Genomic DNA, 13,089 nt, shown 5'->3' with positions numbered 1-13,089 from the left:
ATTTCATTTTTTCTCATTGCCACGTAATATTCCATTGTGTATATAAACCACAATTTCTTTATCCATTCATCAGTTGATGGACATTTAGGCTCTTTCCATAATTTGGCTATTGTTGAGAGTGCTGCTATGAACATTGGGGTACAAGTGGCCCTATGCATCAGTGCTCCTGTATCCCTTGGATAAATTCCTAGCAGTGCTATTGCTGGGTCATAGGGTAGGTCTATTTTTAATTTTCTGAGGAACCTCCACACTGCCTTCCAGAGCGGCTGCACCAATTTGCATTCCCACCAACAGTGCAAGAGGGTTCCCGTTTCTCCACATCCTCTCCAGCATCTATAGTCTCCTGATTTGTTCATTTTGGCCACTCTGACTGGCGTGAGGTGATACCTGAGTGTGGTTTTGATTTGTATTTCCCTGATAAGGAGCGACGCTGAACATCTTTTCATGTGCCTGTTGGCCATCCGGATGTCTTCTTTAGAGAAGTGTCTATTCATGTTTTCTGCCCATTTCTTCACTGGGTTATTTGTTTTTCGGGTGTGGAGTTTGGTGAGCTCTTTATAGATTTTGGATACTAGCCCTTTGTCCGATATGTCATTTGCGAATATCTTTTCCCATTCCGTTGGTTGCCTTTTAGTTTTGTTGGTTGTTTCCTTTGCTGTGCAGAAGCTTTTTATCTTCATAAGGTCCCAGTAATTCACTTTTGCTTTTAATTCCCTTGCCTTTGGGGATGTGTCAAGTAAGAGATTGCTACGGCTGAGGTCAGAGAGGTCTTTTCCTGCTTTCTCCTCTAAGGTTTTGATGGTTTCCTGTCTCACATTTAGGTCCTTTATCCATTTTGAGTTTATTTTTGTGAATGTTGTGAGAAAGTGGTCTAGTTTCAACCTTCTGCATGTTGCTGTCCAGTTCTCCCAGCACCATTTGTTAAAGAGGCTGTCTTTTTTCCATTGGATGTTCTTTCCTGCTTTGTCAAAGATGAGTTCGCCATACGTTTGTGGGTCTAGTTCTGGGGTTTCTATTCTATTCCATTGGTCTATGTGTCTGTTTTGGTGCCAATACCATGCTGTCTTGATGATGACAGCTTTGTAGTAGAGGCTAAAGTCTGGGATTGTGATGCCTCCTGCTTTGGTCTTCTTCTTCAAAATTACTTTGGCTATTTGGGGCCTTTTATGGTTCCATATGAATTTTAGGATTGCTTGTTCTAGTTTCAAGAAGAATGCTGGTGCAATTTTGATTGGGATTGCATTGAATGTGTAGATAGCTTTGGGTAGTATTGACATTTTGACGATATTTATTTTTCCAATCCATGAGCAGGGAATGTCTTTCCATTTCTTTAAATCTTCTTCAATTTCCTTCATAAGCTTTCTATAGTTGTCAGCATACAGATCTTTTACATCTTTGGTTAGATTTATTCCTAGGTATTTTATGCTTCTTGGTGCAATTGTGAATGGGATCAGTTTCTTTATTTGTCTTTCTGTTGCTTCATTGTTAGTGTATAAGAATGCAACTGATTTCTGTACATTGATTTTGTATCCTGCAACTTTGCTGAATTCCTGTATCAGTTCTAGCAGACTTTTGGTGGAGTCTATCGGATTTTCCATGTATAATATCATGTCATCTGCAAAAAGCGAAAGCTTGACTTCATCTTTGCCAATTTTGATGCCTTCGATTTCCTTTTGTTGTCTGATTGCTGATGCTAGCACTTCCAGCACTATGTTAAACAGCAGCGGTGAGAGTGGGCATCCTTGTCGTGTTCCTGATCTCAGGGAAAAAGCTCTCAGTTTTTCCCCGTTGAGGATGATGTTAGCTGTGGGCTTTTCATAAATGGCTTTTATGATCTTTAAGGATGTTCCTTCTATCCCGACTTTCTCAAGGGTTTTTATTAAGAAAGGGTGCTGGATTTTGTCGAAGGCCTTTTCTGCATCGATTGACAGGATCATATGGTTCTTCTCTTTTTTTTGTTAATGTGATGTATCACGTTGATTGATTTGCGAATGTTGAACCAGCCCTGCATCCCAGGAATGAATCCCACTTGATCATGGTGAATAATTCTTTTTATATGCCGTTGAATTCGATTTGCTAGTACCTTATTGAGAATTTTTGCATCCATATTCATCAGGGATATTGGCCTGTAGTTCTCTTTTTTTACTGGGTCTCTGTCTGGTTTAGGAATCAAAGTAATACTGGCTTCATAGAATGAGTCTGGAAGTTTTCCTTCCCTTTCTATTTCTTGGAATAGCTTGAGAAGGATAGGTATGATCTCTGCTTTAAACGTCTGGTAGAACTCCCCTGGGAAGCCATCTGGTCCTGGACTCTTATTTGTTGGGAGATTTTTGATAACCGATTCAATTTCTTCACTGGTTATGGGTCTGTTCAAGCTTTCTATTTCCTCCTGATTGAGTTTTGGAAGAGTGTGGTTGTTCAGGAATTTGTCCATTTCTTCCAGGTTGTCCAATTTGTTGGCATATAAGTTTTCATAGTATTCCCTGATAATTGTTTGTATCTCTGAGGGATTGGTTGTAATAATTCCATTTTCATTCATGATTTTATCTATTTGGGTCATCTCCCTTTTCTTTTTGAGAAGCCTGGCTAGAGGTTTGTCAATTTTGTTTATTTTTTCAAAAAATCAACTCTTGGTTTCGTTGATCTGCTCTACAGTTTTTTTAGTTTCTATATTGTTTATTTCTGCCCTGATCTTTATTATTTCTCTTCTTCTGCTGGGTTTAGGCTGCCTTTGCTGTTCTGCTTCTAGCTCCTTTAGGTGTGCTGTTAGATTTTGTATTTGGGATTTTTCTTGTTTCTTGAGATAGGCCTGGATTGCAATGTATTTTCCTCTCAGGACTGCCTTTGCTGCGCCCCAAAGCGTTTGGATTGTTGTATTTTCATTTTCATTTGTTTCCATATATTTTTTAATTTCTTCTCTAATTGCCTGGTTGACCCACTCATTCGTTAGTAGGGTGTTCTTTAACCTCCATGCTTTTGGAGGTTTTCCAGACTTTTTTCTGTGGTTGATTTCAAGCTTCATAGCATTGTGGTCTGAAAGTAAGCATGGTATAATTTCAATTCTTGTAAACTTATGAAGGGCTGTTTTGTGATCCAGTATATGATCTATCTTGGAGAATGTTCCATGTGCACTCGAGAAGAAAGTATATTCTGTTGCTTTGGGATGCAGAGTTCTAAATATATCTGTCAAGTCCATCTGATCCAATGTCTCATTCAGGGCCCTTGTTTCTTTATTGACCGTGTGTCTAGATGATCTATCCATTTCTGTAAGTGGTGTATTAAAGTCCCCTGCAATTACCACATTCTTATCAATAAGGTTGCTTATGTTTATGAGTAATTGTTTTATATATTTGGGGGCTCCGGTATTCGGTGCATAGACATTTATAATGGTTAGCTCTTCCTGATGGATAGACCCTGTAACTATTATATAATGTCCTTCTTCATCTCTTGTTACAGCCTTTAATTTAAAGTCTAGTTTGTCTGATATAAGTATGGCTACTCCAGCTTTCTTTTGGCTTCCAGTCGCACGATAAATAGTTCTCCATCCCCTCACTCTCAATCTAAAGGTGTCCTCAGGTCTAAAATGAGTCTCTTGTAGACAGCAAATAGATGGGTCTTGTTTTTTTATCCATTCTGATACCCTATGTCTTTTGGTTGGCGCATTTAATCCATTTACATTCAGTGTTATTATAGAAAGATACGGGTTTAGAGTCATTGTGATGTCTGTATGTTTTATGCTTATAGTGACGTCTCTGGGACTTTGTCTCACAGGGTCCCCCTTAGGATCTCTTGTAGGGCTGGTTTAGTGGTGACAAATTCCTTCAGTTTTTGTTTGTTTGGGAAGACCTTTATCTCTCCTTCTATTCTAAATGACAGACTTGCTGGATAAAGGATTCTTGGCTGCATATTTTTTCTGTCTAGCACCCTGAAAATCTCGTGCCAATTCTTTCTGGCCTGCCAAGTTTCAAAAGAGAGATCAGTCACGAGTCTTATAGGTCTCCCTTTATATGTGAGGGCACGCTTACCCCTTGCTGCTTTCAGAATTTTCTCTTTATCCTTGTATTTTGCCAGTTTCACTATGATATGTCGTGCAGAAGATCGATTCAAGTTACGTCTGAAGGGAGTTCTCTGTGCCTCTTGGATTTCAATGCCTTTTTCCTTCCCCAGTTCAGGGAAGTTCTCAGCTATGATTTCTTCAAGTACCCCTTCAGCACCTTTCCCTCTCTCTTCCTCCTCTGGGATACCAATTATGCGTATATTATTTCTTTTTAGTGTATCACTTAATTCTCTAATTTTCCCCTCATACTCCTGGATTTTTTTATCTCTCTTTTTCTCAGCTTCCTCTTTTTCCATAACTTTATCTTCTAGTTCACCTATTCTCTCCTCTGCCTCTTCAAGCCGAGCTGTGGTGGTTTCCATTTTGTTATGCATTTCGTTTAAAGCGTTTTTCAGCTCCTCGTGACTGTTCCTTAGTCCCTTGATCTCTGTAGCAAGAGATTCTCTGCTGTCCTGTATACTGTTTTCAAGCCCAGCGATTAATTTTATGACTATTACTCTAAATTCACTTTCTGTTATGTTATTTAAGTCCTTTTTGATCAGCTCATTAGCTGTTGTTATTTCCTGGAGATTCTTCTGAGGGGAATTCTTCCGCTTGGTCATTTTGGATAGTCCCTGGCGTGGTGAGGACCTGCAGGGCACTTCCCCTGTGCTGTGGTGTATAACTGGAGTTGGTGGGCGGGGCCGCAGTCAGACCTGATGTCTGCCCCCAGCCCACCGCTGGGGCCACAGTCAGACTGGTGTGTGCCTTCTCTTCCCCTCTCCTAGGGGCGGGATTCACTGTGGGGTGGTGTGGCTCGTCTGGGCTACTTGCACCCTGCCAGGCTTGTGATGCTGGGGATCTGGCGTATTAGCTGGGGTGGGTAGGCAAGGTGCTCGGGGGCAGGAGGGGCAGGCTTAGATCGCTTCTCCTTAGGTGATCCACTTAAGGAGGGGCCCTGTGGCAGCGGGAGGGAGTCAGATCCGCTGCCGGAGGTTTGGCTCCGCCGAAGCGCAGAGTTGGGTGTTTGCGCGGAGCAAGCAAGTTCCCTGGCAGGAACCAGTTCCCTTTGGGATTTCGGCTGGGGGATGGGCGGGGTTGATGGCGCTGGCGAGCGCCTTTGTTCCCCACCAAACTGAGCTCTGTTGTCCGGGGGCTTAGCAGCTCTCCCTCCCTTTGTCCTCCAGCCTTCCCGCTCTCCGAGCAGAGCTGTTAACTTATGACCTCCCAGACGCTAAGTCGCGCTTGTTGTGGGAGCACAGTCCGTCAGGCCCCTCCGCTTTTGCAAGCCAGACTCGGTGGCTCTGCTTGGCCGGCGAGCCGCCCCTCCGCCCCGGCTCCCTCCCGCCAGTCCGTGGAGCGCGCACCGCCTCGCCGCCCTTCCTACCCTCTTCTGTGGGCCTCTCGTCTGCGTTTGGCTCCGGCGACTCCGTTCTGCTAATCCTCTGGCGGTTTTCTGGGTTATTTAGGCAGATGTAGATGGAATCTAAGTGATCAGCAGGACGTGCGGTGAGCCCAGCGTCCTCCTAAGCCGCCATCTTGCCGCAACTCCCATTCATTTTTCTTTAAATCAATCCAGATTTCATTTAATGACATAGTGAAATGGTTAATTTTATGTGTCAGGTTGAGTGGACCATCAGGTGCCCAGATATTTGGTTAAACATTCTTGGTTTGTCTGTGAGGGTATTTCTTTTTTTTTTTTTTTTAATTTTTTTTTAACGTTTATTTATTTTTGAGACAGAGAGAGACAGAGCATGAACAGGGGAGGGGCAGAGAGAGAGGGAGACACAGAATCTGAAACAGGCTCCAGGCTCTGAGCTGTCAGCACAGAGCCCGACGCGGGGCTCGAACTCACCGATCCTGGGATCGTGACCTGAGCCGAAGTCGGCCGCTTAACCGACTGAGCCACCCAGGCGCCCCTGTCAGGGTATTTCTAAATGATATTAACATTTAAATAGGTACACTGAGTAAAGCAGATTGCCTTACCCAATGTGGGTAGACCACATCCACTCTATCGAAGGCCTAAATAGAACAAAAAGGCAGAATAAGAGAGAAGTTACCTGTTGCATGACTAGCATCTTCAAGCTGGGACACTGGATTTCTCCTAGCTATGGACTTGGACTTAGACTGGAAATTATACCATTTTTTTCTTTCTTTGTTTCTTTTTTTTTTTAATGTTTGTTTATTTATTTTGAGAGAGAGAAGGAGAGTGAGCTGGGGAGGAGCAGAGACATGCTTCTTCCTGGTTCCTCTCAAATTCTTTACCCATTCTTTCTCTCCTTTGCCAAATCTGTTTCTTCTGCCTGATCTTTACAGTTATTGTTCTCTGAGGTGACACCATTATTCCAGTGCTTCTTTCAGCAATGCTTAATAAATTCAATTCTATACACTGATTACATAATTTGACATCCCCAATGTCAGAGCAGAGAGAGAAGGAGAGAGAGAGAATCCCAAGCAGGCTCTGCACCAGCAGCGAGCCCAACACTCACGAACCATGAGATGATTACCTGAGCTGAAATCAAGAGTCAGACACTTAATATGCCCAGATACCCCTGGAACTTATACCATTGACTCTCCTTGGTCTCTAATTTGCTGACTAGAGATCTTGGGACCTCTCAGTCTGCCAAATTGTGTGAATCTCGTCCTTAAAATGAATCTCTTTATTAGAGCTATAGATTATGTCTATCTGTATCCTACTGGTTCTGTTTCTCTAGAGAACTCAGACTAGTACACATACCATGACATACAATGACTATAGGTACATAGATTTTATAGTATTTAAACATAGTTATGTTGATTGATTTTAGTTTTAAATTCCATGCAATTTTATCTTCTATATTCATTCATATCCATTCTATTTATAAAACAAAAATGGAGACACACATGATCTTTGGTCTTTTAAACACTTCCAAATTCTCTTAGTCAAATGGGGAGAAGTCTCCCAATCTGTTTTTTTCCTCCAAACTTTTCAAAGTAGTGCACTATTTATACTCAATTTCTCCACTTGAATCCCTAATAGTCATTCACTTGACTGTTACTTTACCACTCTGTTGAAACTGCTCCAATTTTACCATTCTGTTGAAAATGTTCTTACCAAAGTTGCTAATAATCTCCTTTTAAAAAAAGCTTATTTATTTATTTTGACAGAGAGAGAGAGAGAGAGAGAGAGAGTGCGAGCATGTGGGGGAGGGGCAGAGAGAGAGGGAGAAAGAGAATCCCAAGCAGGCCTCACACTGCCAGTGCAGAGCCTGATGCAGGGTTCAAACTCACAAACCACGAGATCATGGCCTGAGCCGAAATCAAGAGTCAGAAGCTCAACCAAATGAGCTCCTCACCAATATGCTCCTAATGCAGCATTAAATAATTTACATCTTATACTCGAGGTTCTTTCTCCTTATTTTGGGAATGCTGGTACTTTCTTTCCCTGATACTCTCTGCTTCCTTAGTTTATTTTGAAAAAGGACTTCAGGGGCCTTCATTTTGATCTCAAACTTTCTAGTTCTTCTTTTCAGCTGGTCTCTTGACTCAGGTGGAAGACCCTGAGGGCAAAACATCCCCAGATGGAACTAAAACTACTCCCTCAAGCACTAAGGGCTGCTCTGAGACAGCAAGACCCACACAAGATTGACTCTAAGACAGTGATCAATTTGACTTTCACTGTCTACTTGCACATACCCACCCACCTTTGCCTCACATTTTCCTTAGATAACCTGGAAGTATTTTCGGCAGTTTGGAGATAGTCTTTGAGCCGCTAGTCTGCTGTCTTCCCAGTGTTGGCCTCATTGAACTAAATTCCTTTCTTGTTTCACCACTACTCGTCTCTCTTTAGGTTTTTTCAGTTGCGAGTGGCTGAACCTGGTCTATTTGGGACCCCTAGAGCCAGGTGCTCTTGTACCCATGGACCTTGGCTACAATATGACATGCTTCTTCCTGGTTCCTCTCAAATTCTTTACCCATTCTTTCTCTCCTTTGCCAAATCTGTTTCTTCTGCCTGATCTTTACAGTTGTTGTTCTCTGAGGTGACACCATTATTCCAGTGCTTCTTTCAGCAATGCTTAATAAATTCAATTCTATACACTGATTACATAATTTGACATCCCCAACTAGACCTTTCCCCATACGTTCAGCCTCATATCCAATTACCCCTAGATATTTTATACTCAACTCTCTAAAACCAAAATCATTATCTTTCCCCTAAACTGATTCCTGCTCCTATTTCTTATATCTCAGTTGTAGTAGTTTTCATTTAACCTTCTTCTTTATGAATGAAAATGCTAGCATAATGGAGCAATATCTGTGACATACAGCGGGTGTAGTAAATTGCATTATTGTTTACAACTGCAGTTTACAAGTACTGGCTGTCCATCCCTAGAAGACAATTGTACTTCCCGGCCTTATTGACAACAGGTTTGACCATGTGACTTGCTCTGGCCAATGAAATGCAAGTGTAATGACTTGTCACTTCCTAGCAGGTACTTAAGAGCCAGAACATACTTTGTCATGCCCTTTTTGCCCTATGCAGGACAACCATAATATTCTAGATGTTCCATCATCTTAGGGGTAGCATGAAAATGAAGCCAATATGCCAAGAAATAGTAGTGTGACTGGCAATAAAGCCTTAAAATTCTAGTCACTGAATTTTGGGACTCATTTGTTAACATAACACATCTTAGCCTCTACTGACTAAGCTGGGACTAGAGAAGTTTTAAGCAGAGAACTTTATATCCATCCATTTAATAATAATGTGTAAAGGCAAAAGAAAGATGTTCTCAGATATGTAAGTCCTATCAGAGAGTCTTTATATGATTTTTTAAAATAAACACCTTAAATATTTCTCCAAGGAGTGAAATATGAGGTAAAATTTGGCACTAACGGAAAATGAGAATTTAAAATGGCTGACTGCCAGCACTGAAATGTGGTAAAAGAGTGATATCTGAAAAAATGGATGCAAATCTGCTTATAAACTGAATGCAAATATCATAGATAATTCCTAAAAGGAATATATAAAAATATTAATATAGTAACACCTTGAATCTACATCCTATATTGTATTAGCAGAGATGGATAAATTGGAAAAGGAAAAAAGTTTATAAAATTCATTGTATCAAATAGAAAGAATTTAAAATATATCATTCTAACTCTCAACTATGAATATTATAGAAATAGAGATTAAATAATTATGTTAAAGCTCTTAAAGAGTTTAGTAGAGACTTTTAAATATGGCAAAATAAAGACATTTTTACTTTATTCTCCTCCTTGAAACCTACTAAAAATAAAAAAAAATTGAAAAACAAGGTAGAGAGGGAGAAAACCCTCATCTTCAATGAAACAAGGAAATGATACAACCCTAAATTACAAAACAGGAAGCAGGTCTACCAGGCAATGAAGTGAAATGAGGAAAGAGACTGAGTGTATTGAGAACCAAAGCATGCCCTCTCTAACCTTTAGCAGGACACGGACTTCTGTCAAAGGAAGAGCACAGTCCTGAAAGACTGTGATTTGAATAGCAAGATCTGGGCCTGGAGGAGCCTCACAAAAGTGGAATGTCTAAGCTGAAGTTTAAGGGGTGGCGGAACTAAAGAAGACACCAGGCTGGCATGCCATCTTTACAGCCTTCCGCCTGCTCTCCGAGCCAAGGAGATTGCTGGAGCTAAAGCAGAGTGAGGAAAGGAAATGAAGAGCCAACAATCTCATATCACTCTCCAGCCCTGGATGAAATTTTTCCAGTAACTCATTTACAAGTACTTTGTGTCATGGCAACCACTAGCTGTAAGGAAGACAGGGAAAACAAATACCTATTATAGCTTCTGCCATAGAGACAAGCAAAGGAGAAAGGTAGGCAAATCTGCATTTTTTGCCACTATACAAAAAAAAGACGACGAATCAGAATAGAATCTAGGGAAAAAAAAAAGAGGAAAAAAAGAAAATAAATGAACCGAAAAAGGAGAGTATACAGTGCAAAATAAATTACCTAATAAATAGACCAAGAGTTAAAATATGTTTCTGCGTAGTCTTTGAAGTGGGTTGAATAAAGTTACCCCAAAATTCATGCCTTCTTAGAACCTCAGAATGTAATTAAGAAATAAGACTTTGCAAATGTAATTAGTAAAGACAGGTCATATTGGATTAGGGTGGACCCTAAATGCAATGACTGGTATCCTGATAAGAAGAGGTGAGGACATGCAGAGATACATATAGAAAAGAAGGGCAAGTGAGAGTGAAGGCAGAAATTGGAGTGCTGTGTCTACAAGCCAAAGAATGTCATGAATTCCAAGGAGCTACCAGAAGCTAGGAAGAGGCAAAGAAGAATTCTTCTTTAGATCTTCAGAGGGAGCATAGCCTGGCTGACATCTTGCTTTCAGACTTCTAGCCTTCAGAACTATGAATCAATAAAATTTTCTTTCAAGCCACCCAATTCATGTTACTTTGTTATGACAGCCCTAAGAAACTAATACAATCTCCAGGAATTTATATACAACATGAATGTGGTAGACACATTCTAGGGTAGTTCCCATGATTTCTATTTCTTGGTGTTAATGCCCTTGTATTATTTTTTTTCTCCTTCAGTACAGGCAGGACCTGTAATTTGCTTTTAACTAATAGAATTCAGTAAATGGAATAGGATGTATATAATTATATGAATGATATGGAGGTTAGTAAAAAATCCCCCTGTCCAGTCAAAAATCCACATAAACTTTATTTTTTAATTTATTTCATTTTTTAAGTTTATTTATTTTGAGAGAGAGAGAGAGAGAGAGAGAGAGAGAGAGAGAAGGAGCTCAAGCGTGAGGAGGAGGGGCAGAGAGAGAGGGAGAGACAGAGAATCCCAAGCAGGCTCTGGTCTGTCAACGCAGAGCCCGATATGGGGCTCGAATTCAAGAACCGTGAGATCATGATCTGAGCCAAAATCAAGAGTTAGATGCTTAACTAACTGAGCCACCCAGGCGTCCCCACTCTGATTCGTGAATCATTTAATAAAGCCAATTAGATAATCACATTCACTTGATTGAATCTTGTTATTTAACAAGAGTGATAGTTCACTGTATTCCCGGGAGTATGCTGAGCAGTAATTCACCAACATGTTGTGGGGCAGGTATGACGGGGTGTTTATCCTTTAAAACTTCTATTCCCTCTGTACATATTTGTTCATCTCAAAAACAAAGGCCAATTTTCAGATTTCTAAGAAAAGAAAAGAAAAGAAAAGAAAAGAAAAGAAAAGAAAAAAATTAGACTGATTATACAATCTAATGAAATCACAATGTAAAATGATATAGCAATATACCATGATCTGACATGAAAAAAAAAGATACCATATAGGCATAAGGAATAAAATAGATTTGAGGAAGAAAATAGAACAAACGTAGTTAAATGAATAACAATAAAACAATTAGATGGCATTTTCTGGACATTTAGACCAGAATTTGCAGATTGCAAGAGCAAACTTTATCCAAGGGGGGTGGGGAACTGATGCAAAATGAGTACTCCAAAAAAGTATCCTGGTACCCAATTCTATGGAAATTCTATGCAGAAAAGCAAGTAGCATTCAAGGTGGAAAAGAAAAAAGGCTCTCTTTGGATTTCCCCATAGTAGTACGTGAATGCCAGAAAACATAGGAATAATGTCTATAAATTTCTGAGGGAGAGAAAGTGTGACTGTAAAGTTTATCCCTCGCCTGGTTGTCCTTCAAGTATACAAAGAAAGGCACATATTCCCAAAGGTGCAGAAACTCAGGGGATACATTTCCCATAGGTCTTTTTGAAAAAAAGTATGTCAATGCAATTTAGTCAACTAAGAGGTGTATAGAATCATAGAACTCAAGAAAAAATAAACCAAGGTAAAAAGACTGATAATGAACACTGAATCCCTTTAAGTGTAAAGCCACCATTGAAAAGTGTCAAGAATTTTTATTGCAGAATAAAATGTAAATGTTATAAATCTTGACATTATATAATTAAAAATATGAGAAATGCAAATCTGGGAGAGGGTAATGGAAAAAGCTGTAAGTACAAAAACCTCCCCTTCTTTCAAACAAAAAGGCCATGACTGTGCAAATTCACATGTGGCTTCCAAAGTCATGACCCCAACCTCCTAACAGTTTTCTTGACTAAAGAGAAAAGTTTTAACTTATTGTTAGCAGTAAAGAGACATTGACTTCAAGTTCACCAATTCCTCCAGCTTCATTTCAGTTTCTCTTTTCATTCAATTACATTTTAATTGAATAATTTATCAAAAACAATCCTTTAATCCCCATTTTGATTCTATTTGCATAATTGAACATAGAAAAGTGAAATTACACTAGTCAAAGTTTAGTAATGGCTATTTTTGGGCAAAAGGACGTAGGATAAATTTCAGATATTTCCTTTGTACTTTTGTGAATTGCTTATTTAGATTTTCAAAATGATAAATGTGTACATTTTTATAAAACTGATTTTTCTTATAAATAAGTTTCATTAATTACTAATAAAATTAAAAGCATAATGTATATACCTAATGAAATGAAAGAGAAGATGAAATAAATTGATGATTTCATAAATGTCTACAGTCAAAATTCAACTATATGCTATTTATAAATATATACAGAACAAAATGATTTAATAAGCCTATAGATCATTGTGCAAGAAAACTTTAGGAAAATGCAAGCAAAAAGAAAGCATAATTGCTATAAGAAATGAATGCATTTCAGAAAAAAAGCCACCTACATTAAACAAGTTTTATAAACAATAAAGGAGACAATTCACAAATGTAACTTAAAGAAATATCATGTGTATTATAATGTATTAAGTAAAGCTATTTGAATAAAAGAAGAAATTAGCAGAGATACAAGTGAGAAAATTTAATTTAGAGTAGGCCAAAAAATAAAACAATTAAAAATATACAAAATATAAATAAAATCAGTTTGTACCCTACAAACAAAGAATATAATTTCTCATTGTCCAAGAACATCTATGAAATCTGAATATATATTGAGTGAAAAAAAAATGATGATTTCTGAAAGAAAGCCATATTCCCTGACCAAAATGCAATAAAATTAAATAAATAAAAAGTGACAACAA

Source organism: Prionailurus viverrinus, chromosome B1 (assembly GCF_022837055.1).
Source record: "Prionailurus viverrinus isolate Anna chromosome B1, UM_Priviv_1.0, whole genome shotgun sequence".
Lineage (NCBI taxonomy): Eukaryota > Metazoa > Chordata > Mammalia > Carnivora > Felidae > Prionailurus > Prionailurus viverrinus.
This window is presented reverse-complemented; position numbering follows the sequence as displayed.